The sequence below is a fragment of the Montipora capricornis genome, chromosome 3, assembly GCF_036669925.1.
Source record: "Montipora capricornis isolate CH-2021 chromosome 3, ASM3666992v2, whole genome shotgun sequence".
NCBI classification, from domain to species: domain Eukaryota; kingdom Metazoa; phylum Cnidaria; class Anthozoa; order Scleractinia; family Acroporidae; genus Montipora; species Montipora capricornis.
In genome coordinates, this window is record NC_090885.1 from 52456764 (window position 1) to 52466332 (window position 9569).

The following is a 9569-nucleotide window of genomic DNA, read 5'->3' on the forward strand; positions in this document are numbered from 1 at the left end:
CATCTGGAAGACTTTTGTGGCTGACCCACCAGACAGGAGTATACAACAACAAAGCAGAAAGTTGCCTGCGGGGAGCCGGTACCTTGGTATGAGGGACTGGCTCTACCAAGTTTACTACTCCTGACATTATGGATTGTTACAGGTGGTTTTAACAACTGCTTCAGTTCCAGTCTCTGTTGTCTCTACAGTGGAATTGTCTGCCTTACAGATGTGACAGAACTTGGAAAGAAGCAACAGATGTGACAGGAAGACGATGTGTTTTGGTTCTGTGCGGTGATTTGTGTTTTTTAGTGACAACCTGTGTAAAGCAGATGTTAAATTGATGGAATTAAAGAAAAGCAATCACTATCACAAACAAGCAGGCTCACAGATGGGGTAAACAATCGTTTTATTACGCTAAAACCTTAGCACCTGACAACCTGGGAGAGGCGGGTGGGATGCTTTCGCTTACAAGGAGTCTCAAGAATGAGCCACTCGTTACAAAATACTCAATTAAAAAAGCTTATCTAGTACAAGTTATCTGATACGGAAATTCCATGCATATTAATTAAACCTTTTAACGAATACCTTAAAACACTCAATTACTATCACAAACAAGCAGGCTCACAGATGGGGTAAACAATCGTTTTATTACGCTAAAACCTTAGCACCTGACAACCCCAAACCCAAAGGGGAAAATAAAAAGGTTAAGGAGTGGGTGAAAGTCTGCTTGTGATTGAATTGAGGATTTTAAATTTATTGGCGGTGGACAGAGTGAGATAAACTAAATAAGCGTCACTCTTCCAGTCTCCTTGTGCTTTAATAAATGCTGTAGGTGCATCATGGCAGAAAGCAAAGGTTGCACCACCTCTACGAAAGCTATGCGAGGAAAAATGCACCGGATTGACACCAATAGCCGAGAGTGATGCCTTAATAAAGGCGTTATACTGGTGAGCCAGGATAGGCTTATAAGCGCCCTGCGATTTACAAACAAATAAAGGAGAACTAGGTGGTAGCTGGACACTGGCTAAATACTGTTGGAGCGCAGTCACCGGGCAAAGAGGAGAACCCGGAATACGGGGCAAGGGAATTTCTAACTGCCGCTCGCGAAATTGTATAGTCTTGGTATGTGTGATACGTAACAAAGCCCCCTGTGAGGTGAAAGCGACGTTAGAGGGTGTTAAGTGACAAGCCTGCGGATCAGCGATGTCGGACAACTTATAGGGCACTAAATTGGATATCCGCAAGAACGAAAAGAAAGCTACTAAAAACAGAGCGCACATACAAACATGCAAATGATTGTGGAAATCGAATTGACTTAATAATTTTAAAAGAATCTCAATAGTGATCGGTTCTTTCCGGGCTACACAATCTCACAAAATCCGACGTACCGCGGGTTTGGCAAGATAAACATCATAATTTTGAAGGAAAGCGAGACTGGCCCCAAGCGAGCGATTAATGTGCGTGATTATTCCTAAATAATTAACTACTGAACAATACGAAGATAATGATCGCGACAAAAAAACTAGATAAAGTAAATACATGGTTTTAGATACTGAAAAAGGATTAACCTTGAAATACTGACAGAACAACAAATAACTATGCAAATAAGTTCTCATGGAGCGCTTCGTAGAATCACGAAATGCGGGAGTCTGAATGGATCCCAGGTACTGCTGCAAAGACTGTAAGGGGTCGTTGGGATCTGCGAATGAAATAGTGAAACAAATAATAGAATTCTGAAAATATGTTACTCGCCAGCTCTAAGTGAAGTAAAATGTAACCAATATAAAATGACAAAGGAGCTAATGTCGCTAATATACGGTGAAAGCGAACATCGAATCATCAGGGAAAACTTGGCGGAGATCCAGGGATGTTACCGCATGCTCCACGTAGGCCGTGTAAGTGTCAGCTAAATGATAGCGGCTTAAAGAATCAGCTAACACATTGGTTATACCACAGATGTGGCGCACGACTAAATGGATATTGTTCAGAGCTAACAGCAACCAAATTTCTCGGAGACAACACTGCATGAAATGATCTGAAGACCGCTGATTGTTAAGCGCGTATACACTGACCTGATTGTCTGTCAGGATCTCAACAGTACAGCCACGCCATCGTTCGTGCCACAACTTTAAAGATACGAGGATGGTGAGCATCTCTAACTGGTTAATGTTCAGTTTTTGAGTAGCAATGAAAGGCGGAAATGGGGCGTGGAAAAATTCTCCAAAACAAACCGAACCACAGGCATCAAGACAAGCATCACATGCAAATAAATAGGGAAACAGTCACGTTCGTCGGAATCACGAAAACACCATTGTAGTGTTGAAGGAAATGTTTCCACCAAAGAAGGTCCCCGTGGATCGCATCAGTGACAGGATACTGCTGATGTCTGGGGTGAGCAAAACACGAACGTAACGCGTTAATTAAACAACAGCTGAAAGCGCGCCCAGGACGAACACAAGCAGTAGCAAAGGCTAGCTTTCCTAATAGTTGTTGTAACTCTCACTTAGAGAAATGTGTCTTGTTTAGCCACGAAGAGAGGAGATCCTGGAGTTCTTCCAGTCGGAAGTCTGGAACAGTTAATGTCATGTTTGAAGTGTTGACACAGACTCCTAAGCAGGTCATTTCATGAGTTGGCGGAGTGTCTTTGTCGGGCGATGATTGCAATCCGAGCTCTGAGAACAACTGTGTCATGCGAGCGAAAGAAGGTTCGGCGAGTTCTTGAGTTTCTGCCCCGTAAAAATCGTCAATATAGACATCTACTAAGATGCCTTCTTTGTTCAGGACATAACAAACCGCTTTCGTTGTCTGCTGGCAAGCTAGAGTAGCTGAACGGAGACCAAACGGCATGACGGTATGGAAATAAAACTGTCCATCTATGCACATTCCAAGCAGGTGGTAATCGTTAGGATCCACAGGAATTTGCCTGTAAGCACGCTTAAGGTCTTTTTTAAACACGAGGCAACCGGGTCCCTTGCTGTTGATAAACTCCACAAGTCTATCAATACCCGGTAAACGTAGATGAAAAGGTTGGCTTAAGTATTCATCACGTGCGATTCCATCGTTTACAGATTGCCCGGGAGGAAAACTGAGGTCGTGAACCACGCACGGAACGCTCGAATCGCGTTTAGCCACACTTTGCAGGGGTGAAATTACACAGTCTGTGCTGAAAGGGTTGCACTGAAAGGGTCCTATGACCGCTTGGCATTGGAGCTCTTTTGCGATGTAATCACGAAGTAATGCGGGGTTCTGACGAACAGAGGGATGATTTTGAAGCGTTGAGCGACGAAGTTGATACGCTGAATGATTGAGCCATATTGCAAAAAGGCAGTAACAATGACATCCTTATAGTCTTTGAGATAATAATTCCAACGTTCAAGATTGAACGCTGTCGTCAAAGTGTGTTTTGCTCCCTGAAAATTGTACTGGGGAGCTGCTCTCACGGAGTCAGCAACAGCGACTAAGAATGTTTGTCATTCCTTAGTCGAATCCGGGTTAGTTGGCGTGCTCGGGATAGGGAATTTCCTTTTGGGACAATATAACATGGGGTGATCCGTCGTATCACACACGCGACACCGGTGGTTGCTAGAATAGCTTGTGCTGGTGGCATGGCATTCACATTTGGCAGTGTAATTCCAATCACGGCAATGTTTTTCTTTCTTGTCGCGGTTATATCTTTGTGACTGTGACTGCTGCGTGCCCGACGTGCGTGGTTGTGTGCGTAAGTCTTGATGTGTGAAAAATGTTTGTGATCTCTCACGAATCGCATCACAGTCAGACCACGAAAGTCTTTCCTGGTCGATTGCGGTGGCAATCGACCAGGTTTCATAAGTAATCGTACCTTTAGACGAGAAGACAAAGTTGTTTGGGAGGGTTGACCCATGGTTCTTCTTTTCCCGGAGTTGGTCTAACGTCGGGATGCCTGATCCGAGGGCGCTTCCAGGGGTGGAAGTGATAGCGGCCTGTAACAGGCGTGGCTGTCCTGAAGAAGGTGTCTGCGGTGCGGCAGAAACACTCTTTATTTTCGCCAAATCCAATTGGGCTCTAGTGATTTCCAGTTCCATTTTGAGGTTTTCATTCTTTACTCGTTCGAGTTCCAGGAGGGACTCTATAGAGGATGCGGGTGGTGGTTGAGTCTTGTTAGATTTCCCCGCCGTTTTCGCTGCAAGTCGTTTGGATTTTTTCGGACGGGCGCCGGGTTTGATGCCATCGGCGTCCAAGGATGCCATAAGCGCAGATAAATTTTCAACGTCGTAGACGTAATTATCTCTGTCTAATTTACTGGCCATGACGACGAGGGAAGAAAGGATAAAGGATGTGCTAGGTAAAAGGAGTGTAGCACGAAGTTTCGATCGCTGATGCTTTCGCTTACAAGGAGTCTCAAGAATGAGCCACTCGTTACAAAATACTCAATTAAAAAAGGTTATCTAGTACAAGTTATCTGATACGGAAATTCCATGCATATTAATTAAACCTTTTAACGAATACCTTAAAACACTCAACAGTATTTTTCACAACATATATCATACCATGGCTCATAACTGTAATCACTTATTTAAGATACAACAGGTAAGTACCATACTCCCCATTTTACATGAATGCTAAATTATACATACTGAACATTACCGTTTAACCTTTCCATGATTCTCTTCCTCTGTTTCTGTTTCAGTGTCAGTTCCTGTTTCCGTTGTGTCATACACTGACCCAGATTCCACAGTCTCATCCTCTTCATCGTATACCTCTTCCTCATCTTCACTAAGGTCTTCTTCATTCTCGTTAAATTCAAACGTCCGAGCAGAACCTTCAGCTTCAGATTGAGGTTTTCTCACTAAAAGAACAAAATTTAATATAAGAGGATAAAAGTTAGAAAAGGAAGGTACATGTAAAATACGTGTAGAGACATCAAGTGTATAAATCTGCAATAAACAAATTGGTATATATCTGGTCATGTGGTCTGAATCTGTTCTGTCACATCATATAAATGTACAGAAGTTGAATAGATCAAATTTGCAGTCAGTGCGCCACATAATCACATATGTTTGGTGAGTTAGTATAATAGTAAGCAAAACAGAAGGAAACAGCTCTTTAGTCACAAAAGTCCGCACAGAACTATTTTTTAATGAGCCAGACACTTCAATCGCTAAAGTGCACTTGAATAATTAAAGATGGTATTCTGAGCTTCAGATGGATCAGATAAATCATTTAAGATCGCTGGTGATTCGGCCATTGGTTCCTGTTGTTCTTCTGACGAAACTGCACTTGTGCTGGCAATAGCTTCCGGTGTTTCAAAAACCTTTGCCATTTTAGACTGCAGTGCATCTGATGTCGCTGCTGATACAACATTTTGCTTAATTGCGGCTTTCACAGTCTGCAAAAAATATTTCTTTTTTAAAAAATTGAACAAGAAAGGAAACTGATATATCAAGGCGGAGAACATTTGCTCAGTAAAATATCTCACCATTCTTCTTTCCCTCTGGGCTCCACTGACTGACTGCTGTTTCTCAGATGCAACAGCGGCTGCATGAATCAATGGAAAAGCAGTAACTCCAAACTCGTCTCGGTCAAGCCACGGAGTCAGCAAATTCCATTTCTCTTCCTGAACATCCAGGCGTCGAGCGAAATCGTCTGGTTTGAAATGCTTAGAGCAAATCACCGCACTCTTAGATGGCTCCCATTTCACATGTTTCGCCTTCACGAAATCGACCCATCGCTTTCTATGTTTCTTCGCTTCTGGACGATCATTGCCATAAAACGGTCGTGAACCAAGATGGCGGCATTTTGACGTACATTGACGAGCCATAGAAAATCGAGGATTTAACCAAATTAAACAATTTTTGTGGCAAATTATTCCAAAAAATAAGCTTCATTATTTTAGCGAGCAAAAAATTTTGGTGTTAGGTGCACTTTAACTGATTAGAGTGTAATGCAAAGTGCTAGTTTTGTACCCCATATGAACCATGTGAGCGTTAGCCCTGCTAATGCAAATGGGCCCACACAAACGACCCTAACTGTTTAAGTTGCTAAATGTCAAGGTAGTGGTGTAGTTTTGTCTAAATTTTTTTCATAAATACCTCACTGTACAAGTTACATAGTACCAACCAAACTCTCTCAACTTGGACAGCACAACCGTAAATGCGGACAGAAACTCATGGAGATACCTCAGACCCACCGAAGTAATATCACAAAAGAAAAAGGGAGGAGGAAAGGAGAAGAAAAATTTCAGGTCATCGATCACCTCTAAGATGTTCGTTGAAACGAGAGGAACAGTAAAAATGTTAGTAGTTTGGGGCCACAACTTGATAAGTGTCTGCAATTCTCGATCCAAAAAAAGCGAGAGTCGGTAATAATAAGTCTGAGTCAGGTTACTCTGTATAACTTTGAAGTCCACTATAAAAACAGTAAATAGAACGACTAATGCATTTAACGTCTGACGACTTTAACGTCGACATTCTTTAAGTCTGACACCAAAGCGTAACTTAGTTTGCCGCTTCTTTTGGCTGACAACCGCATGTGATCGATAACTGCAGTAACGTCTCAGACATAAAAATCCGTTTGGAAGACTTAAGGGTCTCTAGCATAAAAAAGGCTATTTTTGACCATATAATCTGCCTAGCAATGTTTCTAACCCTTTAATTTAAATAAATATTTCATTATTTATCAGAGCCCCATTCATGCCATCAATAATAAGCAATTATTGGATGAGATTGAGCATGATAGCGAGAATTATCAAGGCCGAGGTTTGTGTTGATAATTTTGCTATCATGCGAAAACCGAATCCAATAATTGTTTTATTATACAATTATAAATGTAGAAGCGTTGAGACATTTCACAGAACAACAACAAAGTAAGCCATGCAATGACACGTTTCAGTGTAATTATCTTTATTAATGACAGCTGTGAATTACATGTAAAGCGGAATTCAAAAGGTTTACAGAAAGGATTTAAGCCTAAAACATCTGAAAACGTTTCAGGAAAAACTGAATCGAACTGAAACTTTTGAACAAAATTCTAAAGTTAAGTTGTACGGTGTTATGAAAAATGTTCCTGATATCGAGATGTAAACAAAACTTCATTGTCTGCAAAAACGCGTCATACCTACATGCATAAATGCCAGTGTCTGTAGATGTGACACGATGACACAGCGCCATCTAGAATTAGCGGGGTGCTTTTAGCCAATCAAAATTGAGATAGCATCACCATTGTATAATAATAACATTTAATACTTTGTTATCATTTAATATCTGTTAGCATTTTTATGCCGAAGTCTTGAGCTCCCTTGTCTGGATACTGTTTTGCCACTTTTAAATCTGATAACTGGAACGGTTTTTTCGGATTCGCCGCAGTTCCTAATTTAGCAATATTCTACACCAGATATACTGATCCAAGTTGATCCAAAATTAAACTATAGGGAGTTTTTAGTTGCCGGGTGCATAGATTTTCGAGTATTTAAGACGAGATTTTTTTGAACTTCGAGCATTGCGCGGCCAAAAATACCATAATAATCTTTTGCCGCCAGTCAATTTTAGTTGGAATCACGTGTGTTTCGCGCCAGGGAATATTTTGATGGCCGCCACAATCATTTCGACTCAGAAAAAGTCCTGTTCCCTAGCTCATTTCTAACCTTTGTCGGAAGGATATGAAGCCTTTTGTCGTAGAAAAACGCCTAGGATGCAAATGGGAGATTTGCTTCAGTAGACTTGCCATGAGATGCGAACAATGCCGGCCGTTTGTCACAGAAGTTATGGCTGATTCTGACGGTTTGAGACGGTTTACTGTCGATACTATCTTGCCAAATCAATTCATTAAAGGTATGTAATTGTTTTACTTCTATAACCTAAGTTATTTCAATAACAATTGATACTTTAAAACTCTGAAATCTCTTTGAAAGGCTGTGTTAAAGCACAATTAGCTTAAGGGTCGAGCGTTAAGCCGGTCGAGCTCAACTTGCGTTCTCCAATTCATTGAGCGAGATTTTCCCTTGAGAAAAAAAAGCTCAAACGAGATTATTTGTGAACTTTATGAAACTGCCAACACTTCAAAATGAAGGTTTTGACTTCACCTGTTCTGTTGAAACCGTAATTTTGTTAGTTGTTTCAGCGTAAGCGGAATATACATCCTTGAGTTTTTATGCGTTTGGGAATTGAAAATAAATACACCGTTGTGCGAAACCCATATTACTTACCTCTTTCTTGTCAGGCTACGCTGCAAAAATCTTGTTGTACCAAGGATTGCACGTCTTAATTGAAAGTTTCTAGATGTTGTACACTTGATTTGAGCATTATTTGCTTTAAATGTATTTGAACCGGTTGTCTGATCTCGTCTCAAACTTGCAGGGTAGTGCATTTCTCAACTTTAAACATCGCCCTTTCAGCAAGAGATCTGCTTCCATTTGGTAAGTACTGGATTACTGATCATACTATTATTTTGAACATCACCTCTGGTGCTTTCACTTTGCATAGTAAAATGCTTTTGAAATCATGAACTTTTCCAATCATCCGCGATTCCTTTGTGGCAGAGATAATTGGTTAACGAATTTTTTATGGCAGCACTGTTTATCCGCTTTGTTGTAAGTTCATTGTATAGTGTACCAGACATATGTCACTACAATACAGAACGGTAAAGTGCAAGCTTTTCAGTGCTACCTAAATAAATGTGGTTTTGTTTTGAACCAGTTGCGTAATTTTAGTTTGAAAATACAACACCTCAATTTGTTTACATAATTGACATTCGAAACCACTTGCGTTCGAGCTTCCTGCACGTGCGGGCGTTCTTCAGCCTGAAGGTTGTACTTTTCATATTTGGACAACAACATTCTTTGCCTTGCACATTATTTTTGGAAAGTTCACATCATTTCCAAGACTTTTTATTGCTCAAAAAGGTGAAGGTGATGCCAAAAAACTTAAGTTAGACTGCTGGCGTGTGGAAAGAGCAAAGCTGTGGAAATGTCCTGTTAGATGGTGTTGGAAGATGTACCACTGTAGCAAAAATATGTTCGTTCTGAATTTTCTTGTACCGGAAACAGTCATATATTGTTTGTTGACGTCTTTGCTTTGCTCATTAATCCTGGAGTTATGTCTGGTTTACGTTGGCTCCTCAGCATTTCACCTAAACGAGTTAGCAGCTTATCTACCAGGATGAAATACTCCGCGCCAAGTTTTGTGCAAATATTAGAGTCCTGCCTTCTCTGCCATTATTTTGAAATTTCCTGCAGACAAACCCTTAAAAATTGTACTAAAGCTTATAGGTCTAATCTCCAGTTGTTCACATTCCTGTTTACAATGTATATCTGTCATAAAAGGCAGACTTATTTTGCTTAATTGAACCACAAAACAGGTTGATTTCCTCCTCCTAATAATTCACTCATCCATGATTTTTGTTTTCCATCACAGGGGCCACTTTTATAAGATGAATACTCTTCACTGTCTAGATGATGGATAAATTCTAAGACAAAAGCAATGGTTTCTGGTGGAAGTTTATGACCATATTGGCGTCTTATTTTCGGAAGTGCTGCTCCTGGACCATACATCTTACTATAAAGTCTAGCTTTTGTTAATTCGTAGTCTGTGCATGATACTTCTTCTCCTCGACTG

The 9569-nt window shown here is 40.7% G+C and overlaps 1 long non-coding RNA gene and 1 pseudogene across 1 annotated transcript in view; one reads left to right on the forward strand and one right to left on the reverse strand.

Annotated features, from left to right (window-relative positions):
- Positions 1 to 686: 686 nt before the first annotated feature.
- LOC138040558 (uncharacterized) lies at positions 687 to 4268 on the reverse strand (annotated as a pseudogene).
- Positions 4269 to 7637: 3369 nt separating this feature from the next.
- The window catches only part of LOC138041458 (uncharacterized), a 2429-nt gene continuing 497 nt past the window's right edge, over positions 7638 to 9569 (forward strand). Inside the window, exons 1-3 of the long non-coding RNA XR_011130833.1 lie at positions 7638 to 7787; positions 8313 to 8371; positions 9369 to 9569. The exon at positions 9369 to 9569 is cut by the window's right edge and continues 497 nt beyond it. This is a non-coding gene — a long non-coding RNA (uncharacterized lncRNA). The remainder of the gene's footprint in view (positions 7788 to 8312; positions 8372 to 9368) is intronic.